This window comes from Eumetopias jubatus, unplaced genomic scaffold, assembly GCF_037043125.1.
Source record: "Eumetopias jubatus isolate StellerSeaLion01/CBP00866 unplaced genomic scaffold, mEumJub1_p1.0 scaffold_3, whole genome shotgun sequence".
NCBI classification, from domain to species: Eukaryota; Metazoa; Chordata; class Mammalia; order Carnivora; family Otariidae; genus Eumetopias; species Eumetopias jubatus.
In genome coordinates, this window is record NW_028274809.1 from 123,533,342 (window position 1) to 123,555,225 (window position 21,884).

Sequence of the window (21,884 nt, forward strand, 5' to 3'; positions counted from 1 at the left end):
GGCTTTCTTGAACCCTCACCACCAAGTAATAGCATTGAGGGTGGAAAAAAAAAAACCTTGGCTGTTTTTATTTACATTTTCATGATTACTAGTGAGGTTAAATATAACTTTGTATAATAAAGTTACATGTTTATATAACTTTTTCTATGACTTTATTGGCCAATTGAGTTTCTCTGAAGAATTGCTTGTGCATCCTTGTTATTAATCATTTAAGTATTTCTAGATTTCTGCTAAGTACCAAGCAGTGCTGTAAACCTCAGAGATCAAGCAGTAAAAAAAAAAAAAAAAAATTCTTGCTCTTTAGAGGAATTTGCCTTCTAAACAAGAAAATAAATACATAATGTTAAGTAGTCATAGAAGATACAGTTGGTTCTTATTTGTGGTGGTTCTGTAAAGTTTCCAAGAGCATTCTGTGAACATGAAATACTGAACCATTGCTCCTAGGGGAAATAAAAGGTTAGGTTCCTGTGAGCCTCTGGTCACAACATTATTGTCAGCTGATCAACACATAACCGTGTTTTTTGTGTGTTTCTGTTAAAAGACACCTTATGTAATATATATTGTTGGTTCATTCCCATTCCATACAAGGCCAACAGCACTATAAGTCATGCCCAAATGAAGCTTATCTACATGAGTTTCTTCTGTAAGGCACGTGACAACTTTCTTGTGCTTCGGAACACCAGACAGAAGTTAACACTGCACTTGGGGGCCAATTTAAACAGTGAAGTCAACAAAAAGCGCACATACAAAAAAATGTGGCACTAAATATGCTGTAAAAAGAACGTGTTTACAGTATAAGAGCTGAATCAAAAAGGCAGAGTGAGTTGTTAGACCTCAACTGGGATCGTACGTGTTGGACGATTCTGTGGGTGTCCATAATGACCACAAAAGAATTGTGTTAATTTTTTTTAAGATTATTTGAGAGAGCAGGGGTAGAGAGGGGCAGAGAGAGTCTCAAGCAGACTCCACGCTGAGGGTGGAGCCCTACGCAGGGCCCGATCTCAACCCAGAGATTAGGGCCTAAGCTGAGATCCAAGAGTCTGAGATCCAACCAACTGTGCCAAACCAGGTGCCCCTGTAAGTGTTGATTTTTAAGGTTATAAATAAATCTTAGCAAGTAGGCAAAATCACAAATACAGAATCTGAACAATGAGGATTGACTAGATAACAGCACTAAACATCAGCGGATGGGAGAACTCTTACACTGCATACACTTGGGAAGTTTCTTGGGGGTGGGTGTCATTTCAGCAGGGACTTTGGTGAGTTAGGGAGTTGGACATGTGACTGGAGGAAGGGCATTCTGGGAAGAACGAAAATCCTGAGGAGTGAGAGTCCTTAGCAAGACTGAGGACAGGGAAAAGGCCGGTATGGCTGAGCAAAGAGAAAGGGAAAGCACATGAGATTAAGGAGGTTGACAGAAGCCAGCGTTTGTGTGGTTTTGTGGGCCACAGCGAAGACCTTGTCTATGCTTGAGAATAATGGAAGCCACTGAAAGGTTTTGGGTAAGGGCATAACATGATCTAGTCTCAGTTTTAAAAGGATCACTGAAGTGTGGAGAATGACTACAACCAGTGTGAAGAGAAGCAATAGTCTGTTACAGCCTCCCCAGAGTTTAGGGTGACAGCTGTGGAGGTGTTAAAAAGTAGCTGGATTACTGTTGCATTTCAAAAGCAGAGCCAGCAGGATACGTTGATGGGTTGGATATGGGGCAGAAAGAGGAATCTCAGGTTTTGTTGCCTGAGTAGATGGGTCATGCCATTTACTGAGATGGGACAGACTTGGGAAGGAAAAAATTTAAAGGAAAGCATTCATTCATTCAGTTTTGGATATGTTAGGTTCCTATCCTATTAGACTTCGCAATGGAGACACTTTAATAGGAAGATGGATCTACAATTCTGGGGCTCAGGAGAGGCGGACACTAGAGATTCTCATTTAGGAATTATGAATGCATGAATCATATTTAATGTCACAATAAAGGATGGGGTCATTTGGGGAGTTAAAATAGCTCTGGGGAACAAGAGGGGCCATGGGAGGAAGACCAGAGGAGGGTGGTGTCCTGAAAATCAAGGGAAGAAAGCTTTTCTTCAGGAAGGAAGGATGCTGATCTGTCAGATGCTGCTGAGAAGTTAGAGTAACATGAGGACTGAGAATTGACCATTGGCTTTGGTAATTGGGAAGTCCTTGGTAACTTGGTGAGGACAGTTCAGTGGAGCCGAGACAAGTGAAGGGATGATGAGAAGGTGCAGACAGAGACCTACCCTTTTGAAACATTTACCTGGTTCCTGGTGAGGGAATGTGGGATCAAAGTTTTTGTTAATGTGTTTAAGATGGGCGATGTCATAGTATGTGTATGTGTGGACCTGAAGCTCCTATAGTAGATGTTGTAGATGAGAGGAAGGACAGTTGCAGGAGTAAATTTCTCCAGGGCTGAGCTCCAGTGTATAAAAGGAGGTGTGACCTTAGGAGCTAGAAGAGTTAATTGATTTTAATACTAGGGAAGACAAAGTATATGGATACAGATATTAGGAGATGTGATGATTAGAGAGTGAGAAAGATCACATTTTAATTTTCTCAGGGACATAGTAAAATTGCCAGCGGAGAGTATGAGGGTAGGAGGAGTTGAAAATTGAGGAGAGGTTAGAATTTTTAGTCTTGAGAGCTAATTGAACAGGGACATAGCATAGCTTCCTAGGCAGTGCTGAGAATCCACTAGAAGTTTGTGGCCATAAATTTAACTGAGATGAGCCAAGATGGTTGTTTATTTTTTCTCCAATCACATTAGCTGCTCAGGACAGAAAGAGTAGGTGGGAAGTTGGATTCATCCAAGGTTAGAGGTATTGCCAGGCAAATGGGACAGAGGAGAAAAGGAATTAAGGTTTTATGAAAGGAAAATGATGATAGTGATGGATAAGGAAGGATGTAGGGACATAAGACAGGTGATGAGCATTTAAAAAGTGGTGGCAGATCTCAGTGGATTGGAAGTGGATTCAAAGAATGCCAGAGTGCGATTAGTGGAGCAAGTAAGCTGGTTAGAAAGTAGTGTGCTTGAAATTGAGCTTTTGGGAATATTGATAACAAGGTCTGAAGTATAACAAGGGAAGTGCATGGCCAAGGTTGGGTGAGAAGTCCATGCAAAGTGAGTAGATAAATCAAGAGGCCAGGATGATGTATGGATAGTCTCTGTGGAAGGCAAAGTCATTTAAATGGCAGAGGAGTCCTGGTGGAAAGAAATATACAGTAAACCAGGAGCTAAAATCCTCAAGAAAAGGCAGAAGACCATGAAAATGGGTGATGGCAGGGAAAGGAGCAAAGTGGGTAGTTCAAATGGTTTGTGCTTCTAAGGCACTGGAGGATTATAATGAAGATGGGGGAACAGTGGTTGAAAAAGCAACAAGGAGCCAGGAATACTTGACAGGGCTGTCAAGGGAGTAGTTTTTTCAACAGATGTTCAGAGTTCATTAGCATAGGGCAGGGAAGAGAGTGTTCAGGAAGTTGAGGACATGGGAAGGCCTGTCAGTGACAGACCATGCATCCCAGAGGATGCTGGTGGGGTGGGGGTGGGGGCTGGGTTAAATGCTGGATAGGAGTGGAAGGCTGGGAGAGATAAGATCTAGAGTTTAATGTCCCAGGAGGCTTGGAGTCACAGAGTGATGGAGATAAACTGCAGGTTATGATGAGTTTTCTCTGGGAGAGGAGACTGGGAGGATCATGAGTTCTAACTGCAGCATCCCTCTTGAGAGGGGGATCTTTTGAAGACGGAGACTGGGAGAAAGGTATGTGAAGAAGGAGCATGAGGAGCATTGTGGGCCTCCCTTGCGTCCTGTGGCGGTTGAATTGGAGTCTTAATCATTTATAGCTGCTCTTTAAGTATAAAAGGATTAAACTTTTCTCTGCCATGTGGCAATTTTGGTTTCTGGCTGACCATCATTTTTAATGGGTTAGCAGAAATTTTACATTATTTTATAGTCCTTTCCTTTTGGTATTATGATTTAGCAAGGTCATTTCCACCCCCCAAAATACCACTACAACATACCACGTATTTGATGCTCCCTCAGCCCTAAGGCAATGTAAACCAGGCCAATTTAGCAGGATGGTAAAACGTTTGCAGTTGTAAACTGATGTCACCACTGGCTATGTGAAGAATCTCCGTGCTTGGTAATTAGTGGAGAAATTCTATATTTCAAACTTCAGTTCTATGTTGAGTCCTATCCATTGTAGATTTTCACCTCTGTAGTATTTATTCGAGTGAATTCCAATGATCAGACTGGCCTATACTCTAGTGTAAGTGAATATACTGTTCAATTAAGTATAAATAAACTGCCACTATGCTCACACATCCGTATGATAATCTATAATAATCTACTTCTCAGTTTATTGCTAAGGTAGTTGAGGATCTCCTTAAAGTGTATATTTGATTTACTCTGTCACTTTATCTTCGGGAATAACTAGTTTGAGTCCTCTTTGACAGACAATAATTTCCGTTGTTTTGTTTTTACTAAAAAAAAAAGCAATGAAAAATGGCTCAATTCCTAGAAGGGGGTAGTAAAATATGACAGTTTGCTGGGTGTCATTAAAGTAAGTCGCAAGGAAAGAAACACAAATCAGCTGCTGCTGCTATAAATCCCTATAATAGGAAGCGACCCTGAACGGATCCATATAGTAAAGCCCTTCACACCCAGTCATTCCAGATTATAACAATAAGGTATTAAGTGTTAAAACTCCAAAGCAGCTTTGTTGTCTCAAGCCATTTATTATTAATTTTACATATCTACTTAATTGATCAGTAAAAAGAAAATCGGTTTCTTTGTGGCTTGTCAATAGTATTAGACTATCCCAGTTCTTTATATTACCTTAAAATCTTCAGTTTAGTAATTTGCCATACCTAAACACCCTGGATTTGACATACTTTATAACCTTTACCAGTAATTAGAATACAAATAGAATAAATACAGTACAAAGCCTTCGAAATCGGTGCAGGGGGGCAGAAATCTGTTCCAGATTCTGTGACTCCCTTGGACACTGTAAATACATTTTTTTCTGTGAATGTGTACATTGTGGGGAGAGGGTCCTTAGCTTCCCATTCAGGTTTTTACAGGGCTCCGTGGACTCCTAAAGTAGTCTCTTGGGAAGTTTACCTTAAATAAATGAAGTTTAACTTAAAATGAAAGTAAACTTAAAAAAATGATGATTGATTCTGGGACTAGGTTTTAGATGAACGCCATGGTGGAGAACCAGCCACAAGTAAGTAAGTTAAAAGTATGGGCAATTTAAAAAGAAAAAGAAGAAGATAGCAGGAGGGGAAGAATGAAGGGGAGTAAGTCGGAGGGGGAGACGAACCATGAGAGACGATGGACTCTGAAAACCAAACTGAGGGTTCTAGAGGGGAGGAGGGTGGGGGGGATGGGTTAGCCTGGTGATGGGTATTAAAGAGGGCACGTTCTGCGTGGAGCACTGGGCGTTACGCACAAACAATGAATCATGGAACACTACATCAAGAACAAATGACGCAATGTATGGTGATTAACATAACAATAAAAATTTTTTTAAAAAGTATGGGCAATTTATAATTTCTCGAATTTCAAGATTACTTTAAGACCCCTCCAAATTCCCAGTATCAAGCAAAACCACTCTCACCATTTCCTGGGGGCACCGAGGCTCTAAATGTAGGCATCCCCTCCCCACTTCCCTCCTGTTTCAGTCCCTAAGTCTTATCCAATCTTCCCTGGAATTACATCCTTCTTTTCTAGACCCACCTTATTGCCTCTCCTTTGAAATATAATTGCCTCTTAACTGTTCTCTAATCTCTTATTTCCCCTATTCTGTTGCCAGACCAACCATCTAAAATAAATTTCATTGTGTCCTGAAAACAGAAACCTTTAACAGTCACTCCTTTGCTTCATAGGGTAAAGTCTAGCTTCCAGCCTTGTTCTTCAGGGCCCTTCCACAGGCTAAGAATATTGTCAGTGCACTCTATTTAAGTACATTTTTTCTATATTCTGGTTACCCCCATCTTGCCTCCAAATTTTGCCAGCTTTAAATAGCCCTCCCCTGCCTTCTGGCCTGTCCAGATCTTTCAGGGTTGTTTCGGATCCTCCGTGAAGGTGCAATCCAGCCTATCTATGTTGGCTTCCTCATTATCTACCTGGGAACATTCTTCTGTGGCCCTCATGCTGACACTTCATCATATGCATTTTTATCTGACTATCCGTCCCTGTTAATCACATACTCCGACAAGGCAGGGAGTGCTTCAGTCCTGAGCATATGCTATGTGACAGACCTATGCTAGATGAGCAAACAACGTAAATAAAGACCTAGTCACTACACTCAAGGAGTTCATATACTAGGGTAGGTGACAAGTTAACTCCCTGGTTTCAGGGTAGTGTGATGAATGACTAGAGGACGGGCGCCTAAATCAGACAGAGGCAGCATCAGGGGAGGCTTCCCTGAGAAGGTAATTCCTCAGCAGATGTTACCCAGGTAAGTACAGAGGAAGTGGGGACTGGCACATCAGGGCAAAGGGAAAGACACGGGGGGCGGGCGGAGTACAAGGCAGAATGGGCCATTGAAGCTGCTGGTAAATGCATATAACCACTAGAGGGTTTCATGCAGGAACATGGTAGGGGAAAGCCCCTGTGTGCTACACTCAAGAATTTGAACTGTATCTTGAAGGAAATACTTTGGAACCTAAAATGATCATTAATAACAGAAAATGGTCTCTTCCCTCAAGGAGCTTACAACCTAGTATAAAAACACTCAGCTTAAAGTGGAAGCTTATGCTTTCTAAGTCCCCATAACTTAAGTACTAGCAAATATTATGCCTTCCTCATCTTGAAATGTTAGACTAGATTTGAATGGTATAGAAATGATCTTATGACCTAATTTCCTTGTTTCCACGGTAGGCTATCCTTAAGTATGAGTGGAAAGTTTGGACTTTTGAGCATCAGAGAAGCCCCTAGCTAAGAACATTTTGGGGGGCTACCCCTTACTCTGTCTGAAATTGTACAACACTGTGTCTCCTTTTTTAAGGGCTCCTAACTAGACAACAGAGGATATTTTATTATCAACAATTATTTGAGAAGTAATTATCAGCCAGCATTTGCCAAGACATTCCCCGAAGGACAGCAGAGTGAGGCAGTTTAACTATTTTTTCTTCCAGGTCTCTAAATTCTATCCATGAAAAGTACATCCCAGAGACAAAGCACCCACCCCATAACCTCAATCTTGGCAGAAATGAATTATATCATCACCTTATCATGTTATCGTGTGGTTCTCTATCTTTACAGAAAGTCTCATGTGAACCATCTGCTTGAAAAATATCTGTGTCTTCTGTGAGACCAGAGTTGAAAATACATCCTGCAAAACCTTTTAACAGGAACCCATACCATTTCTGCCCGAGTTTAATTTCAGGGAAAATTCTGTCAGCGATCTAAGAGCAAACATTAACACCTTCGTCTAGGTTCAAGTCCATTGTCCAAAGGCTGTAACAGAGCTTCATTAGCAGACAGTTACATAGGGTGACTATGCCTCCACATACTTTTAGGTGACTCCCCTTGCATATTTTCATCGAACAGCTCCTCGGATCCTTTTGGCAGTAGATAAGGCAATATTGAATAAGGACATCTACTTTCTGGTGGTACCAGATTTTCCGAGAAGAAACCAGTGGCATTTATTCACTCACTTGTCGAGGGCTTTTTTTTTTTTTTCCTCTCCGTTATAACTAGTGCTGTTGAAGCACAATCTTTGGGCCGGTCTCCCGAACAATGTGTGCCAATTTCCCGTGGACATGCAGTGGAATTGGATTACCAAGCCCCGGGCTGCCAGTCCAGAAGCATAGTCACTCTTAGATCCACCCCCGCTGGGCGACAAATACTGAGAGAACACGGTCTTCCTCCGTCCCAGACGTACGGTAGCATCGTACTCATTTCGATTAAAAATCTCACGGTTGCCGTTTTAAAATGAATCCGTCCCGAGCTTGTCTGAGGAAAAGGAGCACTGTCGTCCCTGGGTGGGCTCGAACCACCAACCTTTCGGTTAACAGCCGAACGCGCTAACCGATTGCGCCACAGAGACCCAGCTACCAGAACCGCCGTGCGATGTGTACAGATTTCCGCGGCCGGGGAGGCTCTCGCCGCCCAGGGCGTCGCCGCGCCAGCCCCGCGGAGCAGCGCGCGGAGGCGGCGGCGGGAGGGGCCGAGGCTGCGGGCAGCCCCAGCGCGGGCGCGGGAGGAGAGAGGCCGAGCCCGCGGCCGCGTGGGGACGACCGGAGGGCGAGCGGCCGGAGCGGCGGGGCCCCCTATAGGGGTGAAGCGCGCCCCCGCGGCCGGCGCGGGCCCCGACCCGAGCTCGGGAGCCCGCCCCGGCTGGGGTGCGACCGCGTTACCGCGTCGGCCCGTGGGACGCGGAGGGGCGCCCAGTGCGCGGGTGCGCGGGCCGCGTGGGGGCACCGCCGGGGAAGCGCGACCCCGAGCAGGCAGCCCTGGGTCCGCCGGGGAGAGCTGGGGAGAAGGGGTCACAGTCAAGCCTGGGAGGGAAGAGCCAAGTGCTGTGTGGGCTTGAAACATGGGGGCTCGGAGCGTATGTTAGGCCCTAAACTTTCGGGCTGTGTTTCTCAACCTTTGTGTATGTCCCCCCCCGCCCCCCCAGCACCACTGGCCACTGTTAAATTTTAATTCCACAGATAACACCGTGTATCTGAATTTGCCGAACGTTTATCTGTGCTTGCTCCTTAAAAAGGTAAGATTTCCACCCCCCCAAGAACCAACTTCTGCCCGCTTTGAGGGAATATGGCCTCCGATGACAACGCAGGGTTTAGGAGACATCAGAAGGGGCTTCGTGGAGGGTGTGGCAACTAAGATAAGCCTTTAAGTTCGAAGTGGTGACTGAAGGAGTCCCTCTTTCCCCGACTTCTGAATTGAGCCCGCTGAAATCGAGGATGCCGCAGGAGCCCAGAAGGAGGGCGGCCGGAGCCAGACCCCGACCAAGGCGAGGAAAGCGCTTCCCGGCTGCCGTTTTTTCTTCGGGACAGCCCAGTCGCTAGAGCTCAGTGGGACCGCCTCCTCCCTCCTCGCCCTACAAAATGGGGGAACTCGCTCCAGCGCTCCACGTGGTAAATCCAGTCCTTGTGTGTTCCGTGTTTCCATCCGATTGGACCCCAGACCCACCCCTCCTCCTCGGTCTTTTTCTTACCCCCTTTTTTAAAAGTGCACAGTTCGGTGACATTAAGGACATCTATATTGCTATGCAACTGTCACCACTCTCCTTCTGCAGAACCTTGTCATCTTCCTCAAGGAGGATCTGTACCCATTAAACAGTACGTCCTCGTTCCCCTCTTCCCCAAGACCCTGTCAACTCCCCTTCTACTTTCTGGCTCTGCCAATTCGACTATTCTAGGTATCTCATGTGAGTGGCATCAGACAGCATTTGTCCTTTTGTGCCGGCTTATTTCACTTAGCATAATGTCTTCAGAGTTCATACATGTTCTAGTACCTGTCAGAATTTCATTCCTTTCTAAGGCTGAATCATATTCCATTGTATGACTACACTGCATTTTCTTTACTCATTCATGTGTCAGTGGACACTTGGGTGGCTTCCACCTTTTGGTTACTGTGAATAATGCTGCAGTGATCATGGATGTGTAAATATCTCTTTGAGACCTTGCCCTCAATTCTTTTGGGTGTATCCCTAGAAGTATAATTGAGGAATCATAGGGTAATTCAATTTTTTAATTTTTTGAGGAGCCATCCTACCATTTTCCACAACAGCTGCACCATTTTACATTCCCACCAACAAAGGTTTCTGTTTCTCCACATCCTCACCAACCTTCCTTCCTTTTTTTTTTTTTTTTTGTAATCATCCTAATGGGTGTGAAGTGTTATCTCATGTGGTTTTGATTTGCAGTTCCCTAACGATTAGTGATGTTGACCATCTTTTCTGAACCCTTCTTTTGAATCTGGATTCTGTGACCAATCTTCTACTTGGTTCCTCCTAGCAAGAGCCCGCTCTGCTTCACTGAGGAGGACGCTGAGAGTGACCAAGGGCAGCTTCTGATAAAGGGCAGAGAGAAGGGGCAAAGTGGAGCCCGCAGTTGAGCCTGAGCTGTGCAGGGAGAGGAGATGAGAGGGGATCTTCTGAGTAGGACCATCCGGAGATTCTGGTTATCAGGAGGTTCTTGCTCATCTGGGCTGGGCAACTTTTGTGGTCAGTTACGTTTATCCTGGCTCTGTAGGGTTATTTATGTATGTGTTGCCTGTGAGTGGCCAAAGGTGAAGAAGGAATTGATGGCCTCCACCTTGTACATATTGGAACGGATGTTTTTGGAACTGAGTTTATAAAAGTTAACTTAAAATGATGCTAATTTAACAGAATTTTCCATTTGCATTTTCAGGCTCTTCTTTTTTTAATCATTATTATGTTATGTTAATCACCATACATTACATCGTTAGTTTTTGATGTAGTGTTCCATGATTCATTGTTTGTGCATAACACCCAGTGCTCCACGAAGAACGTGCCCTCCTCAATACCCATCACCAGGCTAACCCATCCCCCCACCCCCCTCCCCTCTAGAACTCTCAGTTTGTTTTTCAGAGTCCATCGTCTCTCATGGTTGGTCTCCCCCTCCGATTTCCCCCCCTTCATTCTTCCCCTCCTGCTATCTTCTTCTTCTTCTTCTTTTTTTAACATATAAGGTATTATTTGTTTCAGAAGTACAGATCTGTGATTCAACAGTCTTGCACAATTCACAGCTCTCACCGTAGCACATACCCTCCCCAATGTCTATCACCCAGCCACCCCATCCCTCCCACCCCTCACCACTCCAGCAACCCTCAGTTTGTTTCCTGAGATTAAGAATTCCTCATATCAGTGAGGTCATATGATACATGTCTTTCTCTGATGGACTTTATTTCGCTCAGTGCATTTTCAGTTTCTTTTTAAGAACTATGGGAATTCTTATTTAAGTGTTTAAATAATTATCTCTTTTCTGTATGTGTCATTGCTCTTAAAAACACGAGATCTTTCAGAACTTTCTATAATTCCATTCAATTTTTATTTTGATTCCTATTCTGCTGGTGCCAAAACCACAATCTCAGTTAATTCAGGATTCTCTCTGCTTCCCTGGAGTTGTTTCCGAGGGCTGACACTTTGGAGAATGGTCATTTTTCTGGTCCCTGAGTCACATGCTCACACAGTTTGCTGAGGAGGCAATTTTGCTCCTATTGTAGGCCCCACAGCTCTCCTGTGCATCCATGGAGGGATGGGAATCTCTTATAAAATTGACGCTGGTGCATCAGCCATTCCTTAAAGTCATTCCTGGCACAGTGCCTATGTCCCCCACAAATTCACATGTTAAAATCTAATGTCCAATGTGATGGTTTTTGGAAGCTTTGGGAGGTATTTGGGTGAACCCTTATGAATAGGATTAGTGACTGGTGCCCTTTTAAGAAGAGGCCAGAGAGCTAGCTCAATCTTTTCCCACCATCTGAGGATACAACAAGAGGTCAGCAGTCTGCAACCCAGAAGAAGGCTCTCACCCAGACCTGACCATGCTAGCACCCCGATCTGAGACTTCCAGCCTCCAGTACTGTGAGAAGTATGTTGTTGTGGTATATAAGCTACCCAGTCTGTGGTACTTTGTTATGACAGCCTGAGCCAACTCAGATAGGACCCCACACTTCTCTGTTCTCATCATCCCCCCTCATACTTCTCTGTTTCTCCTGCCCCCAACTATGAGATGTACAAGTGAGGTACCTGTGTGAAAGGAGAAGAAAGAACCCCTAGCTATGCTCCTGATGCCCCAAGTCCCACTTGAAAGTCTATGGCTGCCCTTTCAGTCATACCTGTTTGAAAATACTGTCTGATTTTCTCTATCAGGCTAAGTCCTGGGGTCTCTCTTCTCTGTATTCATGTGACTACAGTGGTTTTCTGAAAGGAAGATGACATTAATAGGCCAATTATGTCTAAGAAATAGGTACTTATGAAACTCTAAAACAGGCATTCGAGGAATTAGATGGTTCTGTTGATTGCAGTTACACTTTCAACTAGAAGCCCCCACTAATGGGTGAGCTCTCCAAGGACAGAGATTTTAGGTGACTTTGCTCCCTGCTGAATCCCCAGCACCTACAACAATGCCTGGCACGTGGCAGGCACTCAAGAACTATGTACTGATTCAATGAGGAAATGAAAGCCATAAGCCATAAAGTAAACTGGAAAAAATAAAATGGGACAGAAAAATTAAATTCCCAATATATAAAGAGCACTTATCAATTAATATGAAAAAACCTCTTTGCAACTCAACCAAAAAACCCCAAACAAATGCCAAAACACTGGGACATGAATGGAATATTCCCTAAAGAAGAAATACACAGGACCAATATAATCATAAAAGTTTGGCCGCACTGGTAATCAAAATCAAAATTAAATGAAATAAAAATTTTCTTTTTCCCAAATAGCAAAAAAGAAAGAAAAAGAGATAACACTAGAACACTGTCACCAGCATAGAGGTTACTCTCACACAGGACTGATGGGAGCAAACTTGGAATTTTTTTCTGGATAGCAGTTTGGTGATATAAACATTAAACAATGTTTATACCCTATTGTTCTAGAGATTCTATGTTAGAAACCTATCCTAAGAAAGCAAACAGAGATTGTGTGACTCAAGTTTTAAGTATATTGTCACAGTATTATATATCATAGTGATAAATAGGAAACAACCTGAATGTCCCAAAACAGGAGAAAGTGATAAATTATGGTATATTTAGAAGATAGAGTATTAGTTATACAGCCATCAGAAATAATTTTTTAAAAGAATATTAAAAACATAGAGGCATGGTAAAGCATTAAGTAAAAAGTAGGATAGAGAAACATATAATCATAAAAACAATATTTTTCAAGGAAGATTTGACAACAGGGTCCTGATAAAATGTGAAGTTCAAAGCTAAGATGGGGAACCGTGTAACTCGGAGCTGCATCGTTCTTTCTACGCGTCTCGCTGGTGGAAACACCGCATACATATCACCTCCCCTAAGCCCATGGCAACCCTATGAGGCAGGTACTAGGATTCTCATTTTACAGGTGAGGGAATGTGTGCAGGGAGCAATGTGTTCAGGTAACAGAGCCAGTGAGTGGTAGGGCCAGGTTTCAGACCCTGAGTCAGGCTCCCGCGGCCACGCTTGTAACCTTGACTCACACAGCCTCTCACTGCCTAGGGGGCATGAGCCTGCAGTGTGGTGTGCGTGTGTCCGTGTGTGCGCAGTATCCGGTAAATTCTCCGCAACAGTATTAGTGGTTATCCCTGGGTGGTGGTGATTTTTCTTTTCTTCTTTACCCCTTTTCACTATTTTCTCAAGCATTCTCAGCAAGCAGTACTTTTAAGGAGCCAGCGAGGAGAGGCGGCAGTTGCCCTAAATTACAGATAGAGGGTGGTAGGTGGTTATTCTCCGCCCGACCTTCTCAGGCTGGGGCTAGAAGAGTGCCCGTGTGAGGTGGGGGCTGGGACAGTCCAGTCTGCGTACTGAGGGGTCTCTGCCAAGCACAGTGTAACCGTCACACTGGCCTCTCTCCTCCAAATCTTTAACCTCCCGAGAAAAGGGTGTCTGAGGACATTGTAAAGCATTTTCTGTGGGGAGTTTTACAATGTGTGACTCTTCAGTAATGAATAAGCTCTCATTTAAAAAGAACTCGAGTGCCTGAGATTTTAGGTGACTTTTATATTTCTTCTTAATGTTTAAAAACACCTTTTTGCGCTAATTTTATTTTCTCTTTTACAACGAGCTGTTTTCCTTTGTGAAGTATAACCCAACCTACAGGAGAATATTAAGAGTTTTGTAACATTGGTAAATATACTATGAGATATTTAATACATATTGGGCTAAATGGCAGTCAGCAGATACTTATTGAATCCTCCCTTCTGCCCAAGACTCCCTGACACATCATTCCTGCCCACAGATCACTTTAATCTACTTTGGGAACCAGGAGATATATAAAAACATTTCAGGCAGTAAGTGCTAACTTGCATGGCACAGATGGTAAGTGTTTTAGGAATCTCAGGTGGGAATAATCACTGAGCAGTCAGTAAAGAACCTATGGAGGAAGTGGGTCTTGGGCTGTCCTTGGCAGGATCCTTTGGTTGGGGAGGAGAAGGAACAGAAGCAGAGAAGAGAAGATCTGCCCTTAGGAAGCAGAGGATTTACACAGGATGTGATGGGACATAAAGAGAGCTAATGGGTGACAGAGTATGGAGGGTCTTAAATATCCGGCTAGAAAATTCACATTACAAACGATATTGTTCATAATTGTGGAAAAATTTTAATGACCTAAGTACTCATCAAAGAGACAATGTCTCCATGTCTATGGCATATTTAAACAATGTGCAATGAGGCTGCACTGAAAATTTTGAGAAGAGAGACTTGATAGTGGCCAGGTTTTGAGGAAGCTTCATCTAGCACGTGAGGATGGCAGAGCTGCTGGAAGTCGGATGGCTAGTTAGGTGACTCTTTCACTAAACCAGATTTGAAGAGAGGAAGCCTCATTAGGACGGGGCCACGGGGAATGGAGAGACAAAGGCTTAAGGAGAGAAGCAATAGGACGTCGCTGATGAACACGCGTGTTGGAGCTATTGACTTGCTGCTACCCACCCATGGCAATAACTCTGGCTTTGAGAATTTTATTGTGCCGTGACACCTAATGATGGCTTACGTTGTTGTTTCTTTTGTTTTTTTAAAGAAAGAAGTTCCACAAATCTCCTTACAGGTCTGCCATATAATCGAGGCTTAATACGGTTTTTCACTACATGGGCTGTTTCAGGTGCCTTGTTCCATTGCTGTAGCCCTTACTAACAAGATGGCCTTTCTGATTTCTAATCTAAATATTGCTACAAGTTAAAACCCCATTTCTCAAGTGTATCTTTTGTGAAGAAGAATAATTAGCTACTCCTGCCATTTGTACACTTCCATATGTATAAAGGAAGGTGTTCTTCAGCTTGGTTTCATTATGATAAATGGCAGCAACCCCTGTAATATTTGTAGTTAAGTCCAATTTTACAATATAAATTTGCCTGTACGAGCAAGGTGCTTGCACAAGATAAAAAATTGGATTTGTGTAATGTCCTGGAGACCAACAACCTGGAAAGAATTTATTTATTCATATATTTATTTATATGTTAACTGAGGCTTTACTTTGTGCCCTGAGGAAGACAGAACTGTGACTTCAGGATGAGAGGGGGTTTCATAAACACAACATAATAAGTATAAACGTAAAAGAAGGGGTTGATGTATTTGATTAAATTTAACATGTAGTAAAACTTACATTAAATGAATAAGCAAAAAGTAAACAAATTTTAAAAGCCATAGACTGAGAAAAGAATTTTCAATGCATGTACCCAACAAAACCCTAGTATCCATCCAGAATTCATAAAGAATGTCTACCAATTAGTGGGAGATAAACAACAAAACAGAAAAATGGGCAAAACATCAATGAAGAGAAAATCCATATTGCCAATAAACTCGTGAGAAGACACTCAACTCTTCTAACAATCTGGGAACCAGAATCATAATGAGATGTTATTTCACACCCATTAGGCTGGCAGAATTTAAGAAACTTGACAAACTCAGCTGGTGAGGATGTGGAGCACTGGTACTTCCATCTATTATGGGTGAGGACGGGTGCACCTGCTCTGGAGAATGATTTGTCAGTTTCCCGGTGACCTGAAAGAGACTTATTCCCTCCAGTGCAGAGTTTCCTTCCTCGAGACATGTGTACAAGGATATATACAAGACTATTTGATCCAATATTGTTCCTAATGTTGAAACATTTTAAATGACTCAGATGCTCATCTAAAAGACAGTGGATAAATAAACATGGTGTATTTAGATACTGCAATACTATATAGCAGTTTCAATAATGGATTGGACCTTTATTTACCAATGTGTATACATCTAAAAATACAATGTTGCAGAAAGCACAGGTATAGTAGTCCACATGCCCATGCAGATCAAATAATACAGAGCAGGTTATAGTGGAAAGTCATGGTCTTCCATGCTTCCTCCCCTCCTTGAACCCACAAGTCAGAGAAAATGTTTTCTTTCTCTTTTGTTTCCTTCCTTCCTTCCTTCCAGTTTCTTTACTAAGTTCTTCTTGTGGCTACCTTCATAACTCTAGATTTTATGTTGTTATCTCTATTAGTTAGCCTCTACTTATTTAGAAGACTTTGACATTACCTTTTCACTCTCCAATATGAAGATTTTACTTTGCACTTTCCCAGTCTACCACCCTCTTCCCAGTATTAATATTTGTGGTAGGCAGAATTTTTAAATGTATAAGCACTCCTTTGTGGTTCTCTGAATGTTCCATTTTCATAGCAACCTATTCTTGTTGTATGGCTACAACAGGGCTGGGGGCGGCTGTGGTTCAGCCTGCGGGACTTTCACTTGATGCTCGGCTCTGGGTGTGGCATCATCTGCAATGGCACCCGATCCTACAGCGGAGCCCCTCATTTGTCTGGTAAGCCCAAAGCTTTGCTCACGTATAAGGTGGGAAGACTGTGTAGCCGATGTGGGCTTCCACAGCTGTTGTCTGTTTTCAGGCAAGATTTCTCTACCAAGTAGCCTTTGGATTCAGAGCTCTGGGTAAGATGGGCAAGAAATGGGCTGTCAGGCTGCAGGGGCCTCCAAATAAAGGCCTCAAGAGGGCTGAAATATTCTGTTCAGTATCTTTGGGTTTGGTTTGGTTTTGCATGGAGGTAAATGCTGACGGCTGGCTCTCTGGGCAGGGATGGGGAAGATGGTGTCAAGGGTAGTTGTCCTATAAGACGTTCCCATGTTCTCTCTCCTTTTAGCCCACTTCTTGCTTCTGAGCTCTAAACAGCTTCTGACTCTGAGCCAGAAACATGTCAAGGTTCTGTCAGGTAGATCAGCTTCCAGCATCTCTGCAACAGCCACAGAAAATTCTAGATGATGGTTTCTCTTTGAGTTTCATCAGTCAACTTTTCTTCATTCTGTCTTGCAGCTTCCAAAGACTTACAGATGTTTCTCTTTTGTTGGAGTGGCAGAAACTGCTAGCTGAGCACCCAAAATTCATATTACCTTCTTTACTAACAAAACCTCTCTATTATTGGAAGTGGCAGCTGAATAACCTACTCCAGCTTTCCTTGTAGAGAGAAGTGGCCAATGAAATATAAGTGGAAGTCATTAAAAGAAACTGCCAAAAAAAAAAAAAAAAAAAGAACAACCCAACTCTCAAAAGAGATAGACTTGGGGTGCCTGGCTGGCTCAGTCAGTAGAGCATGAGACTGTTGATCTTAGGGTTGTGAGTTCGAGTCCCACATTGGGTATAGAGATCACTTAAAAATAAAAATCTTAAAAAAAAAGACTGAGACAGACAGACTCAGCCAGCAGTTCTTCCTGTTTATCTGCCCCCCGTCCGCTTCATTTCCTTCCTGTGTGGAATAGGGCTATGTTTCCTATAGCTACAGCTGCCATCTTGGCAGAAAAGGCCAAGAACTCTCCCAGACCTCGGGCCTGGCATATTTTCAAATATTTGCTCCTCCAAAGGAGGATTAGATATTCTTGCCTGGTGCCTTGGGACTGTGGCAGAAATATATTTCCCTGCCTTATTGTCAGGTTTGCTTTGGCTAATAAAATGTGAGTGGGAGAAACCTGCAGAGCTTTGCACGTTTCCACCAGCATTTTTGCTGTCTTCCCTCTGTCTTTAGAAAGGCACACCCAGGATAGAGGCTGTTCCTTTAGCCTAGATTCTGTTATGAGAAGACATCTAGAGGAGACTGGTAACATATATAGTGAGTTAGAAATACACCCTTGTTGGGCACCTGGCCGACTCAATCCATACAGCATGCGACTCTTCATCTTGGGGTTGTGAGTTTGAGCCCCATGCTAGGTGTAGAGATTACTTAAAGTCTTAAAAAATAAATTAACCTCTGTTGTTGTAAGCCACAGAGATTTTAGGTTTTGTTACTACAATGTTATCTAGTGGAAAGTTCGCTTACACAATCGGTAATAGGATATTAGGTGCTAGGGTTTCAGAACTGAGGGAAAAGGGTGAAAAGTGCTCACACATTCTGAAGAGAGATGCTAGCTCAACCTGCAGCCATTTATCATGATTTAGGGAAACCAGTTCTGAAATTCTGAAATGGTGACAGTTTGGATCCTCTTGGGAGCAGACCCTGAGGTGAAATTATGAGTGCAAGAGGTTTATTGGGGAGCAATGGCTGTAACAGATGATGGAGGAAACAGGGTTGGACAGAGAGACCCCAGACTTTGATGGGAATCTGAGAAAGTATTGGCCAACCCCATGGAGACCTCTGGACCAGCAGCTGTCCACGAGAGGTGTGCCACATTGAACAGAAATAGCCAGGCCCTAGTGTTCCTGTTTGAGGTTCCACACTGACCCCTCTGCTGGGGAGTCTGTGCATGTCTAGCCCTTCAAGTGGGTAATCCTTCTCAAGGTGACCTTCCACAACTCGGCTTGGTCCCTGTCCCCAGAAGCAGGACAGGTCTAGCCTCTTTCTCCTTAGGTTTCTTGATGGTGGGCAGTTCTCTGGGTAGGGATCCCTTTGGGCTCAAAACTGCTACCTTCCACGGTGCCCATTTGGGTCGTGGAAAACCCTATGCATCCCTCTTCTTTTTGTTAAATTGTCTCAAAGCCATATTATAAACTTTGCCATCTTAATCATCTTTAAATGTCCAGAGCAGTAGGGTTAACTGTATTCACACTGTTGTGCAACAGGAGACCCGTGCATCTTTCGTCAACAAATTCCAGAAGCACAGGCTGTTCCCACTCTTGCCCTCATCCCATGCCCCTGGCACCAGGCTCTACGCCTCCCAAACTCAAGGGACACAATTCAAGCTCTTGCAAGAACCATCCCGCCTCCTTCTGCCAATCCTGCAGCAGCTCTAAGCACATGTCCTTCTGTGTGTGAGAGGGGCTCCCGCTTCTTCCAGCGCCTTCCTTAAACTTCCTTTCACTTCTCTCTTGATCTGGGGAGGAAAGCACTCAGCTTCTGTCTCAGGGAGGGAGAAGAGGGGGAAATGTCTTAGAACTCTTAGGCTAACATTGCTCCTCAAAGAAATCTCCATTCCTGGATCCCTCAAAGTAGGTTGCAGCCCTGCAGGTGCCCTGGATTCTCTCTACAAGAACTTGCTGCCAGAGGGGAGGGGTGGGGGAGATGAGCAAAGTAGGGGAAGGGGATTAAGAGGTACACCCCTCCACTTGCAAAATCAATAAGCCACAGGGATGAAAAGAATTAGCCAATAATACTGTAATAACATTGTATGGTGACATACGGTAACTACACTTGTGGTGGTGAGCATTATGTCATGTATAGAATTGTCCATTCACTACATTGAACTCCTGAAACTAATGTAACATTGTATGTCAACTAAATTCCAATAAAGAGAAAAAAGAATAAAAGGAAAGAACTTGCTGTCCCACCGTGAAGAGAGTGGTGGGCCTCCTGTCTCCAGCCGTGGCACCTCTAGCATCTGCTACAGAATTTGCGCCAAGGCCATGTGCTTCTGGGAGGTTCCCCATGGAGGGATCACAGTGGACCCTCCAAAACTGATTCAGATGAGAAGCAGGCAGCATTTGGATGATGTGTGCTGCCATGACGGCGGGCAGGCACCGGACAGTGGAGAGGACTTATCAACAGTACCAGCCAAGTAAGAAAACCACCACAAGCACTTCCTTCCCCCCTCCATTCCCCCCGCCCCCGCCCATTTCTCTTTTCCTCTCAGCTTGGGAGCAAGTTAGGGGAGGAAGGCATGTGGGGGATGGAGTCCACAACCCCGCTGCTGGCCTTGGCCCATGGGGGTCCCGCATGAAGAGCCTCTGAGCCTCTGCTCTTGGGTTTTGCCCCCCACACTCACTCCCAGTGAGGAGAGAATGGCCGTCTGGCCTGCACGCGGAGTGCTGATGTTTGGTGCTGTCTCACAGGGAATGACTGGTTTCACCCTGGAGGGCTTGGGGAAGTCTCTCATAGGAGGAACATAAGCAAAGCGGGACTTATCTGACACCGAAGAAGACACTTGGAGGCACAGATGGCTGAAGTCTGGCTCAGGGAGAAATCTACTTTGGAGCAGAATGAGGACGGGCTCTTGGTAATGCGGTTGAGGACAAACACAGTGGCAGAAGGAAATCTGCAGCCGGGGGCGATGGCCAGAGAGATGAGAGAGAGACAGAGACAGGGAGACAGAGACACACAGAGAGAAAGGCAGCAAGGAGAGGAGAATTTAGAATGGAGAAGCATCAGGATGCCCAGATCCCAGGTCTAACACTTGTATCTTCAATTAAAAGGCAAAGGAATCTTTGTACTTCCTGTAAGATGTTATCAGGTAGCATTCAAGAATCTTGCGCCAAATGACAGTCCCCCTCCAATGCTATGTAAGCACATTCTTTTGCATAATCACTCCTGCATAGCATTTTTTCATTTTTATTGATTTGTTTTAATTTAATACACATACAAGAATATCTTCCATTTTTAAAAATTTGCATTTCTTTAATTGCTTTGGAGGCTGTGCACTCTATTCTGTGGTGATTTACTCTGCCAATAAATATGTAATCCTACTGTGAGCATGTTTTATTTGTGTAATAAACCAAGATAAAAAACACACAAGATCCACTAACTATGAATTAGATACGTTGATCGGGACCAGGGTGACAGAGGTGAACAAGGTGCAGTCCATGTTTGGAACAACCTGCACTTTGGTTTAGGAGACTGGGCATGTGCATCAAAAGGATTAAAGTAATAAAAGGCAGAGATTATTGGATGCTGGGCTCTCATGCTACAGAACACAAATGCTGAAGGAGTTTCGTGTAGGGAGAGATCAAGACTAGCCTAAGTGATAAGAATAGGTAAATTTATGACATTTGTTTAAAAACTCACCCTTTGCATAGCAGGATGAGCCTTTTGGAGTGGGGATGGAAGTTCTGCTGGCCTTGCTTCTCAGATCTGTTCCCAGGGAGACTGAAGGGGGTGGGGACACAAAGGTGGGGCCCTGGACGAATGGCCAAGTGGAGGAGGGTCCCGCCAGCCGCACGCCTGGGTCACCTTTGCAGCCTGCTCTCCTTTACAAGCCCTCCCAACGAGTGTGTTCTGTCAGGGTTCTTTCAGGAGCTACCTCAGGAGAATGAAGGCAGAAGGAAGTTTCCAGCAAAAAGATCCAAAGGGAAATGCATCTTACATGCACAGGACTGTTGTCCTGGCTTTCCATATGGAGTATACCTAGAAAAGCCCATTTCTCTGACAAGGTTCTAAGAGGAGGGACCATCCTCTGCGACAGGATCATTCATTCTCCCCTTTATCGGCAGCGCTGATTGAGTACCACTGTCAGACCCTGTTCTTGCTGCTACCTGGAGGGTCCTAGGCTTCTGTCTTGCAACAAACATGCTAACTAATTCTTCCTTGGAGTCTTAACCACGATTTTAAAAATAGGAGGCAGTTTCCTCAATCTGGCTCTGCCGGCCTTTCAGAGATTCGAAATTCCCTTTTGCAAGTCCGGCTGGGGTTAATGGCTCTTTCTTGCAGCCGCTGAGAAATCTGAGGGCTCTCTCAAATGTGCTGAGCAGACAGTTTGAAAGCCCCGCTTCTTGTCTCTGGGTGTGCGGGAGCGCCCACTGAAAGCTGAGAAGAGCCGCCCCAAAGTTCCAGCAAGTTCCAGCAGCGTGGACTGCTTCACCTTGCGAAGCCCCAGGCGGGGGAAGAGAAAAGCCACGGTTTTGAGAAAGAATGCATAAAGGAGAGGGGATCTGAAAAAGAGCCTGAGCAGGGTTGGGGCAGGGGGGCTCTTGTCCCAGCGGACAATGATGATAGGCGGACTGAGAAGAGCCCCACCTTATAGGAAAAGAAAGATACACTGAAGGACAGCAGGAAGGAAGCA

At 44.2% G+C, this 21,884-nt stretch overlaps 1 long non-coding RNA gene and 2 other non-coding genes across 5 annotated transcripts; 2 read left to right on the top strand and 1 right to left on the bottom strand.

Moving 5' to 3' along the window:
* Positions 1-7,996: 7,996 nt before the first annotated feature.
* Positions 7,997-8,070, bottom strand: TRNAN-GUU (transfer RNA asparagine (anticodon GUU)). The gene has a single exon. It is a non-coding gene; the product is annotated as a tRNA-Asn (tRNA).
* Positions 8,071-8,186: 116 nt separating this feature from the next.
* Positions 8,187-20,571, top strand: LOC114210620 (uncharacterized). Of its 3 annotated transcripts, none has more exons than XR_003609549.2 (6): positions 8,191-8,421; positions 8,678-8,733; positions 8,942-9,106; positions 16,383-16,494; positions 19,404-19,667; positions 19,942-20,571. It is a non-coding gene; the product is annotated as an uncharacterized LOC114210620 (long non-coding RNA). The 3 variants fall into 3 exon arrangements; XR_003609548.2 differs by having other exon boundaries at positions 8,192-8,421; positions 8,917-9,106; XR_015767889.1 differs by having other exon boundaries at positions 8,187-8,421; positions 8,678-9,106.
* Positions 17,251-17,323, top strand: TRNAN-GUU (transfer RNA asparagine (anticodon GUU)). Its single transcript has one exon. It is a non-coding gene; the product is annotated as a tRNA-Asn (tRNA).
* Positions 20,572-21,884: the final 1,313 nt, after the last annotated feature.